Raw genomic sequence first — 25,505 nt, forward strand, 5'->3', positions numbered from 1 at the left:
GTTTTCGTTTGCTTGAAATTATTGCAGTTATTTTTAGGATGGGCGGGGTATACACAAAACCTAAAACCTTTTTAATTCGGCCATTATTTATTATTGCAATTACTGGCATGCAATAGGGTGTAATATTGTATTCTAATATTGACATGTTTTTATTGTTGCAAATGCCCCCCCCCCGGACCTTAGGGCAAAGGGCATGGAATAATTTGCGTACAGCAACAACAACAACTCTGGGAACAGCAGCAGCAACACAGGGGTTGGAATAAATGACCTCTGGTGGTCCCTTCCAACTCGACAACTCTATGAGTTTTATCTCTGTGAAGGGAATAGTGGGTCTCCTAGCAACTCTAAGCACCCTTAACAGATTACGGTTTCCAGGGTGCTTTGGAGCAAAGCCATAACTACATACCCTCCAACATTCCTCCAATGAAAACAGAGACACACACCCAACTGACCCCCCCAGACCCCCCTCCCCCAATTTTTTATCAGAGGCAGGTCAACTGCCACCAGCGCAAAACAGACATCAATAAATAATTAGAAAGGGGCAAGATTAGATGCACAAAGTAAACATACCTTTGAAGGTGACCCGGAAACTACAACTAATCCAGAATGCGGCAGCTAGACTGGTCACTGGGAGCGGCCACCAAGACCATACAACACCGGTCTTGAAAGACCTACATTGGCTCCCAGTACGTTTCCGAGCACAATTCAAAGTGTTGGTGCTGACCTTTAAAGCCCTAAACGGCCTCAGCCCAGTATACCTGAAGGAGCATCTCCACCCCCATCGTTCTGCCCGGACGCTGAGGTCCAGCACCGAGGGCCTTCTGGCGGTTCCCTCATTGTGAGAAGCAAAGCTACAGGGAACCAGGCAGAGGGCCTTCTCGGTAGTGGTGCCCGCCCTGTGGAACGCCCTCCCATCAGATGTCAAAGAGATAAACAACTTTTGAATTCTGGTGCTGGAGGAGACTCTTGAGAGTCCGATGGACTGCAAGAAGATCAAACTGATCCATTTTGAAGGAAATCAGCCCTGAGTGCTCACTGGAAGGACAGATCGTGAAGCCGAGACTCCAATACTTTGGCCACCTCATGAGAAGAGAAGACTCCCTGCAAAAGACCCTGATGTTGGGGAAGATGGAGGGCGCAAGGAGAAGGGGAGGACAGAGGACGAGATGGTTGGACGGTGTTCTCGAAGCTACCAGCATGAGTTTGACCAAACTGCGGGAGGCAGTGGAAGACAGGAGTGCCTGGCGTGCTCTGGTCCAGGGGGTCATGAAGAGTCGGACACGACTAAACAACTAAACAACAACAACAACAACTACTACTACTACAGTGGAACCTCAGTTCCCGGACGCCTCCGTTGTCGAATATTTCAGTTCTCAAATGCCGAAACCCCAGATGTAAATGCTTCCATTTTCAAATGTTTTTCAGAACTTGAACACGTGACGCCTCTTCTGCTGAGTGCAAGAAGCTCTTGCGACCAAGGATTGCCTGGCTTGCTCTGGTCCATGGGGTCACGAAGAGTCGGACACGACTAAACAACAACAACAAATAATAATAATAATAATCAAGATTCCTAGCGCACTGCTCTGCTCTCCCTTTCTTCCCACTCAGGACAGCCCTGCCCCTCTGCCTGCCCCCCAGAACCGCCTGCCCAAAGGAGGAGGCTGTCAGCAGTGACCAGGAAGAGGCCATGGAGGGTTTCTGCCCCCCGTCTCTCCCCTCCCCCACATGCTACAAGCCATTACCCCTGAGCCATGGCAAGCACCCTCCCTTTATTATAAAAATAATAATTTATTATTTATACCCCGCCCATCTGGCTGGGCCTCCCCAGCCACTCTGGGCGGCTTCCATAGAAAGCAAAAATACAGTAAAATATCACACGTTAAAAACTTCCCTGAACAGGGCTGCCTTCAGATGTCTTCTGAAGGTCAGGTAGTTGTTTATCGCTTTGACATCTGCTGGAAGGGCGTTCCACAGGGCGGGCACCACCACCGAGAAGGCCCTCTGCCTGGTTCCCTGTAGCTTTGCTTCTCGCAATGAGGGAACTGCCAGAAGGCCCTCGGCGCTGGACCTCAGCGTCCGGGCAGAATGATGGGGGTGGAGACGCTCCTTCAGGTCTACTGGACCGAGGCCGTTTAGGGCTTTAAAGGTCAGCACCAGCACTCGGAATTGTGCTCGGAAACGTACTTTAGCCTTAATGAAAGGTGTGCCAGGCTGAGTCTTCCCTCCCCCCCCCCCGCCCTCGCAATTGTTCCCTAGCTGCTCTCTGCTGGGAACCTACGCAAAACTCCCTGTTCTTTGAATGGGGCAGCCACAAAGGACATGAATGGGGACTTTGAACATTTGACAGCGTGTAGCCACCCGGAATGACAAATGCTCCAGACCCCCTTTTGCTAAGCTCAGCGCATGGCAACAGGTGGGAAGCAGCAGCGAATGCCTGTTCAATATCACTTCAGGTTAGGCTTTGGGGTCCCCCCCCCTTCTTCTTCTTCTTCTTCCCTGGCCTCTTGTGCACGGACTCCGAATGAGAGAGGAAAAGGACAAGTAGCAATTAAGCTACTCTGAGATAGGAATGATAAGCTCTCCCCGCCACACACAGTCTTTCCTATCAGACAGTGTCAGTCTGTGGCTTTCTGGAGCGCCAGGACCCAGGAACCTGCCTCCTGCCTAGAAATACAATTAGCCCACCTACCTCTGATTTGTCTGGGGTTGCCAGACCCCCAGGACTGACCTGGAGTCCCCCAGTTTGCCTGCCCAGGTGGCAGGAGGGAGGCTTGAATCTGGAAGTGGGTGAGAGTGTGCCTTTAAATTTCTTTTTTTAAAAAAATAGGAATATCGTGTGCAGCTTGCAAGCTTCAGCTTCGTAGGAGCTGGCTACAAATCATTGCATAGACACTGTGGGGAGGGCCCACCTTCCTCTGATTCTTCCTCTCCCAATTAACCTCCATCTCCTGGTCTTAGTGGTGGGGAGGGTCCACCTTCCTCTGATTCTTCCTCTCCCAATTAACCCCCATCTCCTGGGCTCAGTGGTGGGAAGGGTCCACCTTCCTCTGATTCTTCCTCTCCCAATTAACCTCCATCTCCTGGTCTCAGTGGTGGGAAGGGTCCACCTTCCTCTGATTCTTCCTCTCCCAATTAACCTCCATCTCCTGGTCTCAGTGGTGGGAAGGGTCCACCTTCCTCTGATCCCTCCTCCCCTCTCCCAATGAACCTCCATCTCCTGGGCTCAGTGGTGGGAAGGGTCCACCTTCCTCTGATCCCTCCTCCCCTCTCCCAATGAACCTCCATCTCCTGGGCTCAGTGGTGGGAAGGGTCCACCTTCCTCTGATCCCTCCTCCCCTCTCCCAATTAACCTCCATCTCCTGGGCTCAGTGGTGGGAAGGGTCCACCTTCCTCTGATCCCTCCTCCCCTCTCCCAATGAACCTCCATCTCCTGGGCTCAGTGGTGGGGAGGGTCAGTGTGGTGTAGTGGTTAAGATGGTAGACTCGTAATCTGGTGAACCAGGTTCGATTCCCCGCTCCTCCACCTGCAGCTGCTGGGTGACTTTGGGCTACTCACACTTCTCTGAAGTCTCTCAGCCCCACTCACCTCACAGTGTGTTTGTTGTGGGGGAGGAAGGGAAAGGAGAATGTTAGCCGCTTTTTCACTACCCGAAGGAGTCTCAAAGCAGGATATCAAATCCAAACTCCTCCTCTTCTTCCTCTGATCCCTCCTCCCCTCTCCCAATTAACCTCCATCTCCTGGGCTCAATGGTGGGGGGGGGAGTGTAGAGGAAGAATCAACCCCCCATGACATCACCAGGGGCTGCCGCACAGGGGTCTCAGGTTCCACAGCTGGTTCCTCCCACCATTCCTCTGCGTCCAACCAGCCCATATTGAGTAAGATCATTGGCGATCCTGGCTCAATATTGTCTACACTGACTGGCAGCAGCTCCCCAGAGCTTCAGCTACTGGGTTCTTTCCCTTCCCCACCTGCAGATTCCACATGCAAAGCAAAGCATGCTCTTCTACTGAACTGTGGCCCTTTCAGAGGAGAGGAGAAAGGCCACCAACCTTTAAGAGGATGAGAGGAGCTCGTGGTGAAGGGGTCAAGTGAATTGCTGGTAGCCACGCTGCTGGAATGATTGATAGGTAGCGAGGTAAACTGCAGTGCAGAGGCTGCGCCACTGTTGTACAAGCACCTCAAGGTATCTGGTTGCCTCCTGCTGCAACTGAGCTCTGCGGGGCTGAGTGGACCTTTGCCCCGATCCTGCAAAAAGGCAGTTTTTAATGTTCGCAGAGAAATCATCAAATATCATCAAACCGTCAGGGCTGCCCTTCGCGAAGCACATAATCTCCCCCCATCAACCCCTTGCTGAAGGTATAATTGAGTGTCCTTGCCATTTTAATAATAGGCCTGTCACCATTCAGTTTGGGCTGTAAAGCGCAGCCTAGCTCCCAAAGCAAAATTGCTTGTCACTTTTTTTTAAAAAAAAAAATATAATAAAAAAGGTGGAGGAAATTAGCCATTAAAATTTGGATCAACTAGAGTGGGGGGCGGGGGGTGGAATTCATAAACACACACACACACACACACACACACGTGTAAAAAGTAATTGTCCCCCATGTTGCATTTCTCGGAGGCTGAAACGAAAGGATGGCTTTACTGCTCTCCAGATATGAATGCGGCAACTAATGTAATTGGTGTAATTGGACTTTTGTTGGAAGGCTGGGCCTTTCTTGAAAAGACAGGCACATATTCAAGGAGGAAAAAGAAATGGGTGGATTAGGCAAGGGGAAGGGGAGATGCTGTCAGCTCCAAACTGGCTGTGCTGATCCCGGGGGAAAGGTTACTGTTGGCGTAGTCAAAGTCCGGTCCTGGGTCACTAGCCTGGAAACAGTCCACCAGGAGCGGGGCGAGGTCCGAAGCAGGAAGCTGGGCGGGGACAGGAGCACTGGAGAGTCAGGTCTGGGTCCGGGCAGGAACAGGAACTCAACAACGACGTTGCTCCCGCAACCTGGGACCGGGCTGACTGGCCTTTATCTTCTCTGAGGCCAGGGGCGGTCCCGGCCCCCAGGAGACCCGCCTCTCCTGGCCTTAAGGCGAGCACTCCTCCTGGGAGAAACCAGTTCCCTTCGCCTCTCTGCCCTGAGCCTCTGCAGTTCAGGAGAGGCTGAAGGGTTACTGGGCCCAGGGGGAGACTCACCTGCAGGCACTGAGTCCTCAACCACCTCTGGAGCCAGAGTGGAATCACCTGGTGCCTGCTCCTGAGGATCCGGCACAGGTGCAGGCGCTTCAGAATCAAGGCCCTGCCCCAGTTCAGCCGGCCCTGGAGGCAGGGACTCCTGTGCAGGCTGGGATTCCTCTGGTTCAGCCTCTGAATCGGAATCCCAGGCCATCACACTGGCAGAGGTCCACTCAGCGACCGAGATGAACATCCGCTCAATTAGCCGACAGGATTTTTTTGGGTAGGACCTGCCAAGGATAGCTAGGTCACCTGTGGCTGCGACACCTGCAGTATCAGGAATGGTACTGGCTATTCGGTTGTAAAAGTAGAGGCCCTTGACAATGCAGGGATCTATAGGTGCCCGGGTCCTCAAAATCACCAAAGATAAGGTTAAAAAAAGGTTAAGGACCTCTGGACGGTTAGCTCCAGTCAAAGGTGACTATGGGGTTGCGGCGCTCATCTCACTTTCAGGCCGAGGGAGCCAGCGTTTGTCCGCAGACAGCTTCCTGGGTCATGTGGCCAGCAGGACTAAACCGCTTCTGGCACAACGGGATGCTGACAGAAACCAGAGCGCACAGAAACGCCAATTGCCTCTCCACCACAATGGTACCTATTTATCTACTTGCACTGGCTTGCTTTTGAGCTGCTAGGTTGGCAGGAGCTGGGACAGAGCAACGGGAGCTCAATGCGTCGCAGGGATTCGAACCGCCGACCTTCCGATCGGCAAGCCCAAGAAGCTCAGTGATTTGGACCACAGCGCCACCCGCTCCCATTGATACCAAAGATACAAGAGAAGGAAATGGGGTTATTTAGGACATCTTCCATGTGACAGCCCTTCAGATATTGGAGATGGCTATCCTATCAACTCTTAGTCTTCTCTTCTCCTGCCTGGACATACCCAGCTCCCTCAACTGACCCTTGATCATCTCAGCCACCCTCCTTTGCACACCTTCCAGGTTGTCAATAGCCTTCTTAAATTGTGCTGCTCAGAACTGGCCACAGGACCAAGGCTGAATAGAGTGGGTCCATTACTTTGACTGATCTGGATGCTATACTGTTAATACAGTCTAGAATTGTAGTAGCTCATTTTGCTGCTGCATCACACTGTTGACTCATGTTAAGCTTGTGGCCTACTAAGAAAGTTCACGGTCTAGGACCCTCGTACCTACGGGACCGCCTCTCCCAGTATGCCCCACGGAGGACCTTAAGGTCCATAAATAGCAACACCCTAGAGGCCCCGGGCCCTAAGGAAGTCAGATTAGCCTCAACCAGAGCCAGGACCTTCTCAACACTGGCTCCGGCCTGGTGGAACGCTCTGTCTCATAAGACCAGGGCCCTGCGGGATCTGATTTCTTTCTGCAGGGCCTGTAAGACAGAGTTGTTCCGCCTGGACTTTGGCTTAGAATCAGTTTGATTCCCTCCCCCTCTTTCTTTTTCCTTTCCCCTCCTGTGATGAGGCTGCATCCTAATGTTTTAATGTTGTATTTTAATGTTGTATTTCCATCAACTTGTTTTTATTATTGGTTGTTAGCCGCCCTGAGCCCGGTCTTGGCTGGGGAGGGCGGGGTATAAATAAATTTTATTATTATTAAGACCCATTCATCCTTTTCCCATGGACTCATGCGAGGCCAGGTGGTCTGCATCCTATGTTTGTGCATCTGGTTTTTCTTGCCTAGGCTAAGCAAATGAGTCTCTTAAGCTTAAGCCAAGAAATAGTACTCTCTAATGAAATTGAAAATCAATATACGTATCAAGGCTTTGAGATTAGACCACTGAAGAAGCCCAGAAAACTACCTTGGGAGTGTGCTACCTGCAAGCCCCAGTTAAAGGGCTCCATCGGGGGCGAACAGCGACCTCTTGATTACTTGGACTGCCAGGTGAAACAGGTGCAAAACGCCAGCACCAATTGTCTACACCTTCATCAACATCCATCTACAACTTCACTAGCATCTCTCGGTATTGTGAACAACATTGAACTTACGTTTTGTTGGTATCTTCATGAACTTACCTAAAAAGATAAAGAAAACAAAAGACTAAGTTAAGCACTTGAAAAATCCATTGAAACCAGACATTATAAGTTCATCTTAGGTTGGGTAGTTCGCAAGTCTCTGTGGCTTTGTACAAGGTTTTGTACCGTATTTTTCACTCCGTAAGACACACCTGACCATAACACACACCTAGTTTTTAGAGGAGGAAAACAAGAAAAAAAAATATTCTGAACGAAACAGTGGATGTATGATTTTTGTGGTTCATGCTGTGGCCACAGACATGATAATGTGATTTGTCGGTGAATTTAGGGTAGCCCAATGCAAAAATCCTGAGAATCCACGTGGATCCGTGCTTTGTAACCACGTTTTTGCGCCACTGTGGCCCCACGCAACAGTGGGTGTGTGATTATTTTGGAGCAGGTGGTAGCCATGGACATGCTATGTGATCTGATGGTGAATTTGGGGTGACCCAATGCAAAAATCCTGAGGATCCATGGGCTTCCACCTCTCCGCTCCCAGGCAGCCTCCTTTATCTCTAGCGTCACTTATCTCCCTCCTGATCGCTTGCCGATCAGCAGCTTTGTTTCAACACCCCCTTCCCTCTTTCCAAAAAAAAAAAAAAAAAAAAAAAAGAAGAAGAAGAAGGATCTGCTTTTCGCCCCTGGGCAATAATTCGGCTCCAGGGTCCACACATTCGCTCCATAAGACACACAGACATTTCCCCTTACTTTTTAGGAAGAAAAAAGTGCGTCTTATGGAGCGAAAAATACGGTATTTTTCTCAGAAGATTGAGAAAATATGCATAATCATTTTGGTAATTATTGTGTGTATATTAGTCGCCAACGTGTTGCATGAATCGTACCACTAGGTGTGGAACCTGGCAATTGTCCCTACTGAAATTTATTTTGCTCAAAATGCCCAAGCCAGTTTCAAACTTTCATTAACAACTCAGTGTTTGAGCACGTAGACAGGAAGGCTCTTTGAAGCAATGGAAGCCAGTAAATAATTAGAGTGGCTTTCTTAGATGGCTTCCCTTCCCGCTCTCTTTTTGCATTTCAGGGGGAAATTGGCTAAAACAACAACCACCCCACAGTTTCTCTACAAATCTGGTTGTTCCATTTTTTGAAACACCCTTTGTCTGTTTGTCTGTTTGACAGGTGGGCACAGGCCTGCAACAACATCATCATTTAGTTGCATGCCCGTCTTCCATAGTTAGAAGGGACGCGGGTGGCGCTGTGCATTAAACCACAGAGCCTAGGGCTTGCTAATCAGAAGGTCGGCTGTTCGAATCCCGTGATGGGGTGAGATCCCATTGCTCTGTTCCTGCTCCTGCCAACCTAGCAGTTCGAAAGCACGACTGCGCCTTGCCTCTCCAGAACAAACTTAGGAAGGCCCAAGTCCTGCCAAGCCCTACTGGTCAAAGGGACTGGCTCCTGCACACACTCCTGACAGGGAGGCCCTATTAGCTAAAGTGGTACCCTCAGGTTAAGAACAGTTTCAGGTTAAGAACGGACCTCTGGAACGAATTAAGTACTTAACCCAAGGTAAAAATGTAAAGGGAGCCCTAACCATTAGGTCCAGCCGTGGCCGACTCTGAGGTTGCGGTGCTCATCTCGCTTTCTTGGCTGAGGGAGCCAGCGTACAGTTTCCGGGTCATGTGGCCAGCAGGACTAAGCCGCTTCTGGCGAACCAGAGCAGCGCACGGAAACGCTGTTTACCTTCCCGCCAGAGCAGTACCTATTGATCTACTTGCACTTTGATGTGCTTTTGAACTGCTAGGTTGGCAGGAGCAGGGACCGAGCAACGAGAGCTCACCCCGTCGCGGGGATTCGAACCGCCGACCTTCTGATCAGCAAGTTCTAGGCTCTGTGGTTTAACCCACAGCGCCACCCGCGTCCCTAACCCGAGGTACCACTGTATAATGAAGCAATACATGGAGAAAGTGGACAGGGAAAAGCATTTCTCTGTCTCTCATAACCCTGGAACTCCTGGGCACCCAATGAAGCTGACTATCGGGTGATGGAGAAGAGATAAAAGGAAGGAGTTCTTCATGCAACGCTGCTAACCCCCCCCCCCGAGCTCCCCGTCTTCTGGCTGAACAGCGGCTGGGAACACCAGGCTTCAGCTGTGAGGGTGAAGGAGCCATTCCTGAGTGGGTGCCACAAATCAGCTGGGAGGCAGCGGCTGGTCAGAGCATGCATGGCAACCAGGAGGCCGCCTGGAGGTGCGATGCTTCTCAGCTGCATTGCAAACCAGGGGCAAGGCATTGCTGCAGCTGAATTTAAGCCCCAGCTGCCACTAAGCAGAGCGCCCATTTCCCCAGGCCAGGTGGGCTTGTTGAGCTGCTGCTCCGGCAATGGAGCAAGCTCAGACCGGAAACATATAGGAGCTAGAATATTAACAATTGCAGAGCTGGAAGGGAGCCCATGTCAGCCGTTGCAATGCAGGGACCACAGCTTCAAGAATCCCTAAGCGATAAGCCAGCCCGCCTTAGTTTAGGTTGGAGGAAGCATGTACAGTGGTACCTCACGTTACAGATGCTTTGTCATGGTTCGGTTCACGGGCGATCGAAGTTCTGGCTGGGGACGTTGGGACCGGGGACAAGATGGTGGGGTGGGAGCAGGAATGGGAGTCCAGAAGTCGGCAAGCCAAGGGTCCAAGGGTCAGGAAGCAAGGAGTCACGAAGTCAGGGGTCCGAGGATCAAGATGCAAGGAGTCACGAAGTCAGGGGTCCGAGGATCAAGATGCAAGGAGTCACGAAGTCAGGGGTCCGAGGATCAAGATGCAAGGAGTTACAAAGTCAGGGGTCTGAGGATTGAGAAGCAAGGAGTCACGAAGTCAGGGATCCGAGGATCAAGATGCAAGGAGTCACGAAGTCAGGGGTCCGAGGATCAAGAAGCAAGGAGTCACAAAGTCAGGGGTCTGAGGATTGAGAAGCAAGGAGTCACGAAGTCAGGGATCCGAGGATCAAGATGCAAGGAGTCACGAAGTCAGGGGTTTGAGGATCAAGAAGCAAGGAGTCACGAAGTCAGGGGTCCGAGGATCAAGAAGCAAGGAGCCAAATGCAGCAAGGCAGAGAATGTGTTGCTGTGGCAAAGAGCCGAAGGGAAATACTGACCTTATATCCCTTCCCGGCTCTTGCCACCAGGTGCTGTGAGTTACCAATCGGCCTCACCTGTGCGGCCGCGCCTTGCGTCTTCAAAACAAACTTAGGAAGGCCCCAGTCCTGCAAAGTCCTACTGGTCACAGGGCTTGGCTCCTGACACGCTTCAGGTTACAGACTCCGCTAGCCTAGAAATAGTACCTCGGGTTAAGAACTTTGCTTCAGGATGAGAACAGAAATCGTGCAGCGGCGGCAGCGGGAGGCCCCATTAGCTAAAGAAGGTCCTAGAGCAGATAATTAAACAGTCGGTCTGTGAGCACTTAGAAAAGGATGCTGTGATTACTAAGACCCAGCACAGGTTTCTCAAAAATAGGTCATGCCAGACCAAGAGTTCTTTTAAAAAAAATGGAATTACAAACTTGGTGGATCAGGGAAATGCTGTGGACATAGTGTATCTTGATTTCAGCAAGGCTTTTGACAAAGTCCTCCATGATATTCTCACGAGGAAACTGGTAAAATGTGGGTTGAACGAGGTAACAGTTAGGTGGATTCGTAGCTAGTTGACTGACTGAACCCAAAGAGGACTCATTCTGGTCCTGGACCCAGCCCTGCCCAGCCTTCTGTCAGGAGCCAAAGTCAGGAGTTATTTAACGTATGTACGTATAAAAACAGAGACGCGGGTGGCGCTGTGGTCTAAAGCACTGAGCCTTGGGCTTGCCGACTGGAAGGTTGGCGGTTCAGATCCCTGCAACGGGGTGAGCTCCTGTTGCTCGGTCCCTGCTCCTGCCAACCTAGCAGCTTGAAAGCATGTCAAAGTGCAAGTAGATAAATAGGTACCACTCTGGCGGGAAGGTAAACGGCGTTTCCGTGCACTGCTCTGGTTTGCCAGAAGCGGCTTAGTCATGCTGGCCACATGACCCGGAAGCTGTACGCCGGCTCCCTCGGCCAATAAAGCGAGATGAGCGCCGCAACCCCAGAGTCGGCCACGACTGGACCTAATAGTCAGGGGTCCCTTTACCTTTACCTAGATTAAGAGCAGCAGCATAAAAAACTAATGCTGTTGTAGGCTGCATCAACAGAAATAGAGTGTCCTGATGGCTATGAACATGGTTATAAAAGGGGGTTAGAAAACTGGAGGATATCAATATAGCTTGGGCCCCAGGCTACCTGAAATATCACATCTCCATATACAAAGCTACCCAGTTGCCAAGATCCTCAGGTGAGCACCTTCTCTTGGTCCCATCAACAGCAGAGGCACAGCTGGTGGCGAGATGAGAGACAGAGCCTTTTCTTTTTTATATATATAATATTTATTCAAAGTTTAGAAGTTACAAAAAGGAAAGAAGAACAATACCAAATACAAAAAAAGAATACAACAATAACAACAGAGAAAAAATAAAAAATAAAAATACATTCTCTTAAAAATAAAAAAAAAGAACTTTCATACTGCATCGCGGTGTGGTACGCTGGTTTGACATCAACTGATAGGAAGTGCCTACAGAGGGTGGTGAATACAGCACAAGATATTCTGGGCTCTCCCGTGAATCCGCTGGATGAAATAGCGGAAGAACGTTGCCTCAGGAGAGTGAGGAAAATTCTCAGTGTTAAGTCAGACGACACAGCGATTCTTCAAACAGCTCTTGTTTATTCAGAGGCCAAAACTGCACTGAACTGAAGGGCTCAGTCAGCCTGCTTATATAGAGCTCCAGTACCACGTTACTGTAACAACTTTCTAAAACTATCCAATCACTGAACGTCACTTTCGATCCTTCATTTGCATAACTATCTACAGTATCCCCCTGCTGGCCCAGGGTGAGAACTTCAGTACACAACACTCAGGGATGATTCACCCTGGCCGGCACTTTATTGATCTCCTGCCCTCGGGCAGAAGATATAGAAGCCGGATTAGTCGCACCAACAGGGTAAAGAACGACTTCTATCCGTGGGCTGTTAGGCTGCTGAATGAAAAGATAACAACAGGGCAACTGACTTTCGGGTTTGGTGTGTGTGTGTGTGTCAGTAAACAAAGGGAATTAAGACTAAGAGAGCTGAGCTCTCGTGTAATCTCACTGTATACAAGTTGTACAAGTGACAATAAAGTATTTCAATTTCAATCTGTGGGGACAGTCAGCATGGTGTTGTTACCGGAAAAATCCGAGGGCTCCCTTGGACAAAAAGTAAAGACACCAACCAGAGTAAATTGGAGCAAATCAGCAGCCTGTAGGCCTGGTCTTTATTGAACTGTTGCAACAGGGTGCTCCCCTCACTTGCAGGTGAGAGGAAAGACACAGAAAAATGGTGTGCAAGACCTTATAAAAACTTTTGAAATTCCCATCCTCTAGGTCAAGCCCACCCCCAGAAACATCATGCATACATTACAGAAAGGAGGGGTTGAGGGAGGAGTTGTGGTGGTAACCTGAGTGTCCTGTCACCTGGCTGGTTCCCCCTTTCCCCCTCCCAGGAATTATTCTCTGAAGACAAAAGGTAGTCGCAGTTTCCTGCCCCCTGAGGGAAGATCTGATCATTGTCTTTTGTTCCAGTCCAAGCTGAATCCACTCCCATATGGAAGTTCTTTATGATCTTGATTGTCTTCTGTCTAGGACCATCAGGGTTGGCATAACAACTGGGCAGGGCTCCTGTGGATCTGCTGAGATGGTGAAGGGATTATGGCTGACCAGAACCAAGCCACCCCCCTTTGATAGTCCTTGTCACATGGAATAAAATAAAAATGAAACAGTGCAAATCCCATGTATGGTTGATTTTTCTATGAATTTATAACAGAAGTGTGGCGCATGCAGCGCGCGAGTGTGAGTGTGTGTGAAGTTTGCACAAACTGGATGATGGGGGTCGGGGGTTTCCTGCTACAGTGTCGTGGTTAGTGTGTTGGACCAGGACCTGGGAGACCGCGGTTCGAATCCCCACTCAGCCACGAAGCCTGACCTACCTCACAGGGGGGTTGTGAGGAGGGGAAGAACAAATGCAATAAATAAATAAATTTGGATGCTCCACTTGGGTAAGTCTTCCAGGAGATGTCTTCTTATTCCCTTCCTTTGCTTCATCCGTCAGGGTCTTGGGGCTTTCAGATCCCGCGAAACAGTGGAAAACGTTGGCCTGGTCACACCCAGAAAAAGCCCTCCTCCTTTTAACAAGGTGGGCGTTGGAGGAAAGAAAGCGCCCGCTGGTAGTCAGGGATTCAATATTTCTATTTGTTCTCTCCCTCCCCCAAAATAAATTGAGATGTGTTTGTGAAAGTGTCAAGCGGAGCCCGCAGGAATGAAACTATAAAACAACAAAAGCTGTTCTGTGCCTCAGTGACAGACAGCCCCAGATTAATGTACCAGCGTTTTTATGGTCTGTTAACAACTGATATGGGTTTTAAATATATTATCTTCCGTCCTATTGTCTGTCATTTTGAAAACCACCTCTGCCTATTGTTCCGCCTTTTAAGAGGTGCTTCTGGGATAATCAGAAGGGAAGCGGCATTCCTTATTTATATATATTAACACCAAGACTCTTTCTTTTTTTTGACACTTTCCTCATAGATAGATCATCGCCAATCCCTGCACCCTTTCCATCTTTCCTCATCAGGTGAGGTTTTCCTCCAGCATTTTCATGGGCAATTTACCATGAAATCTATTGAAACATCTTTAATTCCGGGAGCCTTTCAAAGAGATCTCTCTTCCTTTAGTGCTATCAAAGGAAGATTTGTTGAGCGTGTCAGTGTTGGAGAAAAGGAACACACCCAGCGGCAAGAGAGCCTACGAGATCTCTATAAAGGGACAAGGATCACACACAAGACGGTTTGGGGTAGAGAAGCCACAACTCACATATCACCAGCCTGGCAGTGCCAGGAGAAGCGAAGGAGTGACCGTTGTCAGGCCAGAGGTGTGGCCCTTTAAGGCTCAGAAGTTCCCTCAAGGGAACGATCTGAAGTTTACATGGTATTCCTTGAAAGGGAACTACTTGAAAATGATTCACATATGGTACTTAACTCTGAGTAGACTTGCTAAGATGTCTAAGACTGAATCAGATAAGTGCTGGAAATGCAATGAGACTAAGGGAACGTTCTTTCATATGTGGTGGACCAGTAAAAGGGTAAAAGGGTATTGGGAAATAATTTATAATGAACTGAAAAAAATGTTAAAAAGTACTTCCCCCCAAAAAAGCCAGAGTCCTTTTTGTTGGGGATAATTCAGGTGGAAATTCTCAGGCGTCCAAAGAGGTTATTTATGTATGCCACTACTGCGGCCCGTGTTTTGTTAGCCCTCAAATGGAAAATGAGCGAGGTCCCAACCAAAGAAGAATGGCAACTTAAATTGATGGAATATGTGCAGCTTGCAGATCTAACTGGTAGAATAAGAGAATAAGAACAACATATGTTTAAAGAAGATTGGGAAATGTTTATGGAATATACGGGGGGAAATTGTGCACACTTGACAACGTAGGCAGCATTAAGATAAATTCAACGGTGCAAGTAAGTTTTGATGGATGTAATAATGGAATACTGAATGGTTTAGTTTATGTAAAATATGCAGGGATATATGATTTGTAAAATGAACCATGGAAAGAGAAAACGGGAAGTCATTGAAATTTTAAGGTTGTTTAAATGAATATTCTAAAATGTAAAACAGAAAATTTAATTAAAATTATATATTTTAAAAGAGGTTTCCTCAAAGGGGTGGAGCCTGGGGGAGGAAGCCTGGAGAGAGAGGCTTTAAAAGCCTCAGTCGCCTCCCAGAAGAAGAAGAAGAGTTTGGATTTGATATCCCGCTTTATCACTACCCGAAGGAGTCTCAAAGCGGCTAACATTCTCCTTTCCCTTCCTCCCCCACAACAAACACTCTGTGAGGTGAGTGGGGCTGAGAGACTTCAAAGAAGTGTGACTAGCCCAAGGTCACCCAGCAGCTGCAGGTGGAGGAGCGGAGACTCGAACCCGGTTCCCCAGATTACAAGACTACCACTCTTAACCACTACACCACACCACACTGGCTCTCCCAACCTCTGTTGGAGCAACGTTGCTCCTTGGAACTCTCCATGGTCCAGCAGCCATGCACCTTTCCTTACGGGTCCTGGAATCAGACCAGAACATGGCACATGATGTCTCAGATAAATGCTGCATCCAGTGGCATTGTGGGAAATCAAAACGGAGAATAGACCCGGTTGTAACTTGGCTGCTATCACTGCGTAAACCCTTAGGGACCCACGGACGGCTGAGGGGCCCCACCAGAGGGCAACTTACAGAGGGCTCCTTCAAACCTGGACCCAGCCCTGCCCAGCCTTCTGTCAGGAGCCAAAGTCAGGAGTTATTTAACGTATGTACGTATAAAAACAGGGACGCGGGTTGCGCTGTGGTCTAAAGCACTGAGCCTTGGGCTTGCTGACTGGAAGGTCGGCGGTTCAGATCCCTGCAACGGGGTGAGTTCCTGTTGCTCGGTCCCTGCTCCTGCCAACCTAGCAGCTCGAAAGCATGTCAAAGTACAAGTAGATAAATAGGTACCACTGGTGGGAAGGTAAACGGCGTTTCCGTGCGCTGCTCTGGTTTGCCAGAAGCGACTCAGTCCTGCTGGCCACATGACCCGGAAGCTGTACGCCGGCTCCCTCGGCCACTAAAGCAAGATGAGTGCCACAACCCCAGAGTCGGTCACGACTGGAAATAATGGTCGGGGTCCCTTTTCCTTTAGGGAGCCAGTGTGGTTCTTGTGGTTCTTGATCCTTTTCATACGTTCTGCGTCCCTCCTTGTGGCAGCTTGCCAAAATCCCTCTTTCCTGTTTGGATCTCCAGCGTGGTGTAGTGGTTAAGAGCAGTGGACTCGTAATCTAGTGAACCGGGTTCGCTTCCCCGCTCCTCCACATGCAGCTGCTGGGTGACCTTGGGCCAGTCACACTTCTTTGAAGTCTCTCAGCCCCACTCACCTCACAGAGTGTTTGCTGTGGGGGAGGAAGGGAAAGGAGAATATTAGCCGCTTTGAGACTCCTTTGGGTAGTGATAAAGCGGGATATCAAATCCAAACTCTTCTTCTGCTGCTGCTGAAAACACTGGTGTCAGTGAAGTTAACTCCTTACTCAAAGAAACCAAAACAGAACAGGCCTAATGGTCACAGCAACTCACCCCAGTAGGTCTTGCCCTAATGAGACAGTCATGAGGACCGAATGCCTCTGCCTTCCTACCTCCCCTGATTCCTTCCCCAGCAGCCTAAGGCTCCGTCGTCTTGTCTCCCTTTGCTCCACCCTTTTCATACCTCTTTGGGTTCTGGGAGACTAGGAGGAAGAGGGGGTAGCTGCAGTAGGAGGGGGAGATTCTCTGGTTTCTTCAGCAGCCTGCCTCCTTTTCCTCCCTTGGCCACTCTCCTCTGCTGCCTCCACTTCCGATTCTGACTCTGAACTGCCCTCTGCCACAGCCTCTCCCTGCTCACTAAGCCCTGTTACCTCTTCAGCTTCCAATACTCTTGCCAGTCTTCTCCCTCTGACCACGCATTGTGATTCCACCATCACCCCCCTGAATGAGCCTTTCCCCCTGGAAGTTCCCCAACGGCTGCCTCCCACCACTCCTCTGCATCCAGCCACTCCATGACACCTTTCTCCAGTTTGGGACATCATGCAATCATAGAATAGGGGAGTTGGAAGGGACTCCAAGGGTCATCTAGTCCAGCCCCTGCACTGCCGGAATCATGGCTGGGGAACCCCCCCCCCCAATAGGTGGCCCTCCAACCTCTATTTACAAACCTTCACGTTCCAAGGGAATCCATCCACTGTCAAACAGCTCTTGCCATCAGTAAGCTCTTCCCAATGTTGCGTCGGGATCTTCTTCCTTGTCTTTTCAATCCATTGGTTTGGACCACTCTGCATCCCTGACCGACGAAAGCAAAGCGAGAGCCATGTCTCCCCCCCCCCCAAAAAAAACACCTTCTCCGCAGATGCAGCTGGCGTGAAACATCTGGGCAAGCCTAGCAGGCATCTGGCAAGGAGCGATGTTTCAGACCGAGCGCGGCGACATTCGCAGGCAAAAATGCTGCCCGCTGCCAGACCCTTCTTTGGACCATCTGCTGGCTTCGCTCTCCGCCCCCCCCCGCCCCCCAGCCAGGATGCCCTGAGGCATCTCTGGATACATCTTCCTTGCATCGAGGCACGAGAGGTTGAACAGATTGGGCTGAATCGTAGGGGTGGCTTGGACACAGGGCAAACATGTGCCTGGCAGGCTTGTATCTACATACCCAGAGAGAGCCGGGTGTTCTGCAGGTTGGGGGTGGGGTGGGGGGCAGCCTTGGAATGTAGGCACATCACTCCCACTATTAGCAAACTCAGGAGGTGAGTGCAGACAGCAGCGGGGACGGATGGTACCCTGGGGATGTTGAAGCTGTGCAGAAGCAAAACAACAACAAAACAAAACCTCATTGGGAAGCAAAGATGAAGGAGTAAGGAAAAAAACAACAACCTGATGATGATTGAGGATGCCCAGTGTGCTGGGCCTGGTGGTAACCTAAGAACCGCGGTCCAGGTCCGGTCCAGAATCCGTAGGTTCTGCTAGGAGTCAGTCCAACAGGGTCAAGGCAGGACATGATATAGGAAACCAGGCAAGAACAGGTGCAGGATCTAGCACACAGCAACGTTGCTCCCACAACCTGGGGCAGGGTCCGACAGCCTTTTATCTTTGTCGGGATCGCGGCCAGTCCTGATCCCCTGGCGACTCACCTCCCTGTCTCGCCCTGCTCCTGCAAGTACTCAGGTCTCTCCTTCTCTCAGATCTTAGTCTCTGCAGCTCGGGAGACGTTGGTGGGTTACTAGACCCAGGGGCCGCCTCAGCCTCCCCTGACCCAACTGGTAGTGGAGCAGCTGTAAGTGATGGCCCAGCTGGAGGCAACAAGATCATCCCCGCATCTGGAGCCAGGGCAGGCTCAGGCCCCTGACTCAGCCCAGCTGGTGTTTGTTGCAGGGGAACCTGTGCAGACTAGGACTCTTCAGGATCAGGCCCCAGACTTGGTTCAGGTGATGCCTGAGGCAAAGGATCCAGTGCAGACTGAGTCTCCTCTGGTTCCGAATCCGAGCCATCACACCCAGTGATCATTCCACACTCTGGCCTTCCCCTGGATTTCCAGTCCCCCCTAGGGATGGGGCAGACATCTGATTCCATTCGCATTTGAAGGTGAGCCTACCTGGTTTACACTTCCCAAATCAATACGCAAACTGAAGCTTAGCTGTCCTTCAAGACAGGTGCTTCTCTGAACCGTTGCAGTGCAGCTCTCCAAAAAATGCATAGGTTGGGGTGAAGTGTGTATACGAATGCATTTATCACTGGGAAAAACCTGCAAAATACACCATATTAGTGTGTTGTCAGGGGTTCAGGGAGAGAGGCGCAGATGAGGGAGGAGACAGAGAGCGAGGGGGAAGGATTCCAGGGTGACGAGGAAGAGGACGACAATGACCCAAGATTGTCCATGAGTCCGTCCAGTGAATCGGAGGACTCCCAAAAGGGAGCCCCTCTGGTCAAGCCAAGGGGAGCTAGAGGGGGAAGCAGTCTGGAGCAGGGGAACGAAGGGGGAACCCCCAGTGGGAGTTGGAGATCGGGACCGGCTGCTCCGCCGGGACGGAGTGAAGGGGGTGGAGTGACCAGTGTGTCAGAAGGAGCAGAACAGGAAGCAGAGAGGGGAAGGAGATCAGGGCAAGACGTCCTGCCGGAAGGGGCGGAGAGTAGTACCGAGAGCAGTGTAACTGTCGGAGGGAAGGTCAGGAGCAACGTACGCGCGCCGAGTTCAAAATGGGAGGCGCGCGGAAGTGAAGAGAGTCCTGGGGAGGAGCCTGGTCCCAAAGCGCGAAGGAGGGGGGAGGAGGCGCCAGAGGATTCAGCCTCTGGGGAGTCCCGAAGGGAGAGAACACAGGGGGGCAGAAAGACCCTGCGGAAAAGGAAAGAGAGGAAGAGGTGGACCAGTACAAGCCTCTTAAACTGGTGTAGAGGCGGGAGTGACTCAGAGGGGACTTCAGCGGTCTAAGCGTAACAGACGTAGAGTCACGGAGCTCGGATGTGAAGCTCAGAATGTTCTTCAATAAAAGCTTTTGTACATAAGCCGGACTGGACTTTGGTCTCTTGTGAGCTGGGACCACGGGTGACTCTGACATGTGTGCATGGGAGAGAGGGCCCCCTCCAACCCTGGCAGTGTCTCTGCTATCCCTGTAAGATCAGGAAACAACCCCTCCGGCAAAGAAATAAAGTCTGCAGCTTTTGCGACTTCTTAGCTTAGAGAAGGGATGCGGGTGATGCTGTGGGTTAAACCACAGAGCCTAGGACTTGCTGATCAGAAGGTCGGCGGTTCGAATCCCCATAACGGGGTGAACTCCCATTGCTCGATCCCTGCTCCTGCAAACCGAGCAGTTCGAAAGCACATCAAAGTGCAAGTAGATAAATAGGTACCGCTCCGGCGGGAAGGTAAACGGCATTTCTGTGCGCTGCTCTGGTTCGCCAGAAGCGGCTTAGTCATGCTGGCCACATGACCCGGAAGCTGTACGCCGGCTCCCTCGGCCAAAAAAGCGAGATGAACGCCACAACCCCAGAGTCGGCCATGACTGGACCTAACGGTCAGGGGTCCCTTTACCCTTTACCTAGCTTAGAGAAAAGTTGAGTAAAAGGTCACATGGAGGAAGTTTTATACAACTGTGCATAGCATGGCGAAAGCGGGGTAAAAGAACTTTTGTTTGAACTTGTGGACATCCAATGAAGCCGAATGTTGGTAGCCTCAGGATAGATAAAAGATAGCACAGAATTAGCCTATGGAACTCCCTCCCACAAGAGGCAATGGTGGCCACTAACTTGGATGGCTTAAAAAGAAGACTGGACAAATTCATGGCAGAGAGTGCTATCCACAGCTGTTAGCCGGGATGGTTGTGATCTGCCTCTACAGCACTTCTGCTGCTGCAAACCACGAGAGGGGAGAATTTCATCTTGTGCTCAGGTCTTGCTTTTCGTTTTCCCACAGACATGTGGTTTGCCACTTTGGTAATAAGATGCTTGTTCAAGCTGGGCCATCGGCCTGATCTAGCGGACCTGCCTTAGGTTCTCAAGTTCATAAAACTGCAGACCACCTTGAATGCCTTGGCTGGGGTTAGCTCAGTTGGTAGAGCAGAAGACTCTTCATCTCAGGGTGATGGGTTCAAGTCCTACATAGCTGCCTAGCCTAGCTCATGTCAGTTTTCAGGGAATCAACTTCTTCCCCACCCCTCCTCCCCATGGCAGTAGATAAGAAGATCAAAGAAAGGAACGTCTTACCGGTTAGAAACTTTAGTAATCACAGTGCGAGAACAAAGAACACATCTCCCAGAAATGGCGGTGCTCCCACTTAAGGATTACTCCCCCTCTGTCCCTATTAATCTATGCCATGCCACACCTACGTCTTGTAATCTGAGCTTGTACCCTCTGCGCTTTCTGTTATGAGACTTTCGGAGCTCTTCACAATTTTGGGGAGGAATGCTGTCCAATGACTGTGAATCTGTTAACCCTCTCTCTTCCAGTGTCTCTTCTGCTAGCTGTTTCCCATCCAGTATTTCCCAGCTTCTACCTTCTGAACTGTGCCCCTCTGCAAACCACTGTTCCAAATCTATACTGTCCTCCTGCTCCGGGGAAGATTCAGGAGCAGGAGCAAAAGCAGCGGGGGGGTGGTGACTCCCCCAATTCCTCCTCAGTGCAGCCCTCTTCAGCATGGTCCCTGACAGCTCAGCATTGATGGAGAGATGGCTGGTTATGGCGGAACCCAGGCAGACAAAACCGTCCACCACCTCAGCTTTGCAGCCACCGGTGCTGAAGTGTGCAGTGCTGGCGACATCTTGACGCAGGATGTTGGTCTTTGTCAGGGTGACCTCCCTGCAGACTTGGGCAAAATGGTCGATGGGTCTCCGCCGAGCTTCCTCCGAGTGCGCTTTCTTTTTTTTTAAAAAAAAAAATTTTTATTAATTTTTTTCCCATATAGTCTCCAATCATACAAATTTTCACATCACATATTTTAACTTATTGGACCTCCCTCAACTTCTCTGACAATCATTCGTAGTTAAATTTCTATCTTCACATTCCTTAATTTTGGTATTGCCTTTAAATACAATATTTCTGTCCTCATTTACATTCTTGCAATATTCCTTATTTTTTCACAAAGCTTCTTTAAAACACACTAGCGTTGTATATTCCTCACATACAGTTTTCAAATATTCTCTAAATTTTCCCCAGTCCTCTAAGAACTTATGGTCCCTTTGGAATCTAATTTTTCCAGTTAGTTTATCCAGTTCTGCATAGTCTGTTAGTTTTGTTCTCCATTCTTCCAAAGTCGGTACTTCTTCTTGTTTCCATTTTTGAGCCATCAATATTCTCGCTGCCTTTATTGCATACTGAAAAAGTTTACAGTCCCTCTTATTTATATCCATTCTGGTTATTCCCAGCAAAAAGGTTTCTGGTTTCTTTACAAAGCTATATTTCAGCATTTTCTTTAACTCATTATATATCATTTCCCAGAACCCTTTTACTTTCTTACATTCCCACCACATATGCATAAATGTACCTTCTTTCTCTTTACATTTCCAACACTTGTTACAAGTGCGCTTTCAAGGCCGCGCCATCTGCAAACTACATCTCTCAGATAAGGAACCACCATGCTTTTGCCTTGGCGTTGGAGACATGCCAGGTTGAACCAAGGCTTGGACTAAAGGACTGTAATGGTTCTAAGGGGGTTGCTCATGCGTAAGTTGCTGCCACTCCTGGCTAGGTTGCCTGGTTGAACCCTTTCTCTCTGGACAGCCTTGCACTCGTGGCTGTCTCAGTCGCTGGCAGCACCCGTCAATGGGTGTTTCTTAAACTTCTTCCAGCAAAGAAGTTCTTTGATGCCAGGTCTCCTCCTACTCTCCCTGCGTGGAAGTCTTCTGCGCAGGGAGGGTGTGGGCAGCGGAGGACCCGTGCTCTCCCCGCTGGTCTCCGGCGAGGAGTCCTGGAGCCTTTTCTCCAATTCCCCCATCTGCCCCCCTTCACCCCTGGTGTTACGCTGATTTCCTTCCCCAGCCGATGATCTCCCTCTCTCCCTACTGGGACCCTCTCCGGCATCCCTCTGGAGCCTTCCCTCCGCCTCTGGCTCCGATCGCAGTTCCCTGACAAGGACCCTTGTGGTCCCTTTCTGTGACTGGTGATACCATAAACGCAATGGATAAGTGAAAATAAATCCAAAAGCCAGAAGCCAGAAGGTCCTGATAGAAATTCAGAAGAGGAGAAGCTTGGAAGCATGGTGCTGATAATGCCCAAGGTTGCAGGTTCAGTTCCAGTGTGGGACAGCTGCATATTCCTGCATCGCAAGGGGGTTGGACTAGATCAGGGGTCGGCAAATTTTTTTAGCCATGGGCTGGTCCTCTGTCCCTCAGACCTTGTGGCAGGCTGGAGAAGCTGCACTGGGTGGCGGAGGTGGTAGAAGAGGCGAGGGGGGCAAGTAGTCCTCCTCCCCACCCCACCCCCACCCCCAGCCTCTGTACTTTCCTTCCCTGGGGCTGCCACTGCTTCTTGTGGGTAGGCAGAATGAGCTCGTCCTCTCTGCTCTCTGGCCCACAGGAGCACCAGGGCAGCGGTGGAAGAGAGAAGGTGAGCAGCGCGGAAGGGCTGGCTCTGAAGAGGGGCTGCTTAAAATGGCACTCAGCCCGCTCAGCCCAGCGCCCTTCCTCCTCTAGGCAGGGCAAGGAAAAGCCAGGAGGAGGGAGGGAGGAGGCACTGCTGCCACAATGTGTGTGAGGGAGAGGAAATGGAATGGCGCAGGGGGAAAAAATGGCACGGCCCTAACGAACAGAATCCCCACGCCGATCCACGGACAGTCCGCGGGCCGGATCCTGAAGGCAATTGGGCCTGATCCAGCCCAGCGCCCTTCCTCCCCTAGGCAGGGCAGGGAAAAGCCAGGAGGAGGGAGGGAGGAGGCACTGCCGCCACAATGTGTGTGAGGGAGAGGAAATGGAATGGCGCAGGGAAAAAAATGGCGCGGCCCTAACGAACAGAATCCCCACGCCGATCCACGGACAGTCCATGGGCTGGATCCTGAAGGCAATTGGACCTGATCCTGTGGACCTTAGTTTGCCGACCCCTGGACTAGATGATCCTCAGGACCCCCTATGATTCTATGAGCAGCCTTCAAGCTGCACCCTCCGAAGGCAACCCGTCCCCCCGCCTTAAACACCCACCATTCTTCGCTGGGATCTTCAGCTGTCTGTCTCAAAGTCGGAGGCGTCTGCAACGCACTGTGTGTACTGAGTGTTACGAGGGGGTGGTAATGGATGGGTGTTTGCGTACATAATTTTCTCAAAAGGCTTGAATTGCTGTATTCTAAATTACATTAGATTGGGAGAACAAAGATGCCCCTTTCTGATGTCTGGGGAGCCGCGCCAGAGATAATGAAAGGGAACAAGGAGCCCGATAAGGACGGGAGATAGCTTTCCCTCGGCTTCCCTCACAGATAAAGTGCCTCCCGGATGAAGGGAATTCAGAATGAAAAGCCCCGTGGAAAGGGGGGGGGGGACAAAGCAAACAGGCAAAGGCGCTGCTCACCGCCAGATAAAATTACACCGGTTGGGGGGAGGGTGAGAAATGGCACAAAGGGACAAGGCGAGGGGGAAGCTCTCAAGGTACAAGGGGAGGAAGTGGGGTTATTTAGGAGACCAGTGAAAGCAGAGTTGACCAGGGCCGGATTAAGATCTTTAGAGACCCTAAGCACTTAAAAGATTTTGGTGCCCCCCCAACAAAGGTCCGTATAGTTAAAGCTCTGGTTTTCCCAGTAGTGATGTATGGAAGTGAAAGCTGGACCATAAAGAAGGCTGATCGCCGGAGAATGGATGCTTTTGAATTCTGGTGCTGGAGGAGACTCTTGAGAGTCCCATGGACTGCAAGAAGATCCAACCTCTCCATTCTGAAGGAAATCAGCCCTGAGTGCTCACTGGAAGGACAGATCCTGAAGCTGAGGCTCCAAGACTTTGGCCACCTCATGAGAAGAGAAGACTCCCAGGAAAAGACCCTGATGCTGGGAAAGATGGAGGGCACAAGGAGAAGGGGACGACAGAGGACGAGATGGTGGGACAGTGTTCTTGAAGCTACCAGCATGAGTCTGACCGAACTGCGGGAGGCAGTGGAAGACAGGAGTGCCTGGCGTGCTCTGGTCCAGGGGGTCACGAAGAGTCTGACATGACTAAACGACTCAACAACAACATATATACCTACCTCAAAATATAAACAATAATAATAAACCGTAAAAATGAAATTTTATTTTTCGAAATGAAGCAAAACCTGCAGTAAGCTGGAAAATAATGTTTATTTTTTGTATGCTTCCACTTTATGTTTGGGGTGGTGGGAATTCTCCTACTTTTTCTAACTGCAAAGTCTTTCATCAGATCCTCAAAACTGATCTTACGTATCACATCTGTTTCTGTACTTAGCAGAGATAAGGCATTTGGCCTTGCCCTGTTGCGATGTTGTACTGTTGAGATTTTTAATATGCTGCCAACTGAGAAAACGAATGCTCAGCTGAGCAACTGGTGACCATTAATGTTAAAAATGGAAACTTTCTGTGGTGTCCCCTTTCCTTTGATGCCCTAAGCGTGTGCTTACTTTGCTTAATGGTTCATCCAGCCCTGCTGTTGACAGTTGTTGGGTGCTGAGGAGAAGAAGAAGAAGAAGAAGAAGAAGAAGAAGAAGAAGAAGAGGAGGAGGAGGAGGAGGAGGAGGAGGAGGAGGGAGGAGAAGAAGAAGAAGAAGAAGAAGAAGAAGAAGAAGAAGAAGAAGAAGAAGGAGGAGAAGAAGAAGAAGAAGAAGAAGGAGAAGAAGAAGAGGAGGAGGAAGGAGAAGAAGAAGAAGAAGAAGAGGAGGAGGAGGAGGAGGAGGAGGAGGAAGGAGAAGAAGAAGAAGAAGAAGAAGAAGAAGAAGAGGAGGAGGAGGAGGAGGAGGAGGAGTAGTCCTCCTCCCCACCCCACCCCCACCCCCAGCCTCTGTACTTTCCTTCCCTGGGGCTGCCACTGCTTCTTGTGGGTAGGCAGAATGAGCTCGTCCTCTCTGCTCTCTGGCCCACAGGAGCACCAGGGCAGCGGTGGAAGAGAGAAGGTGAGCAGCGCGGAAGGGCTGGCTCTGAAGAGGGGCTGCTTAAAATGGCACTCAGCCCGCTCAGCCCAGCGCCCTTCCTCCTCTAGGCAGGGCAAGGAAAAGCCAGGAGGAGGGAGGGAGGAGGC

Source organism: Podarcis erhardii, assembly GCF_964252035.2.
Source record: "Podarcis erhardii genome assembly, chromosome: 18".
Taxonomy (NCBI): domain Eukaryota; kingdom Metazoa; phylum Chordata; class Lepidosauria; order Squamata; family Lacertidae; genus Podarcis; species Podarcis erhardii.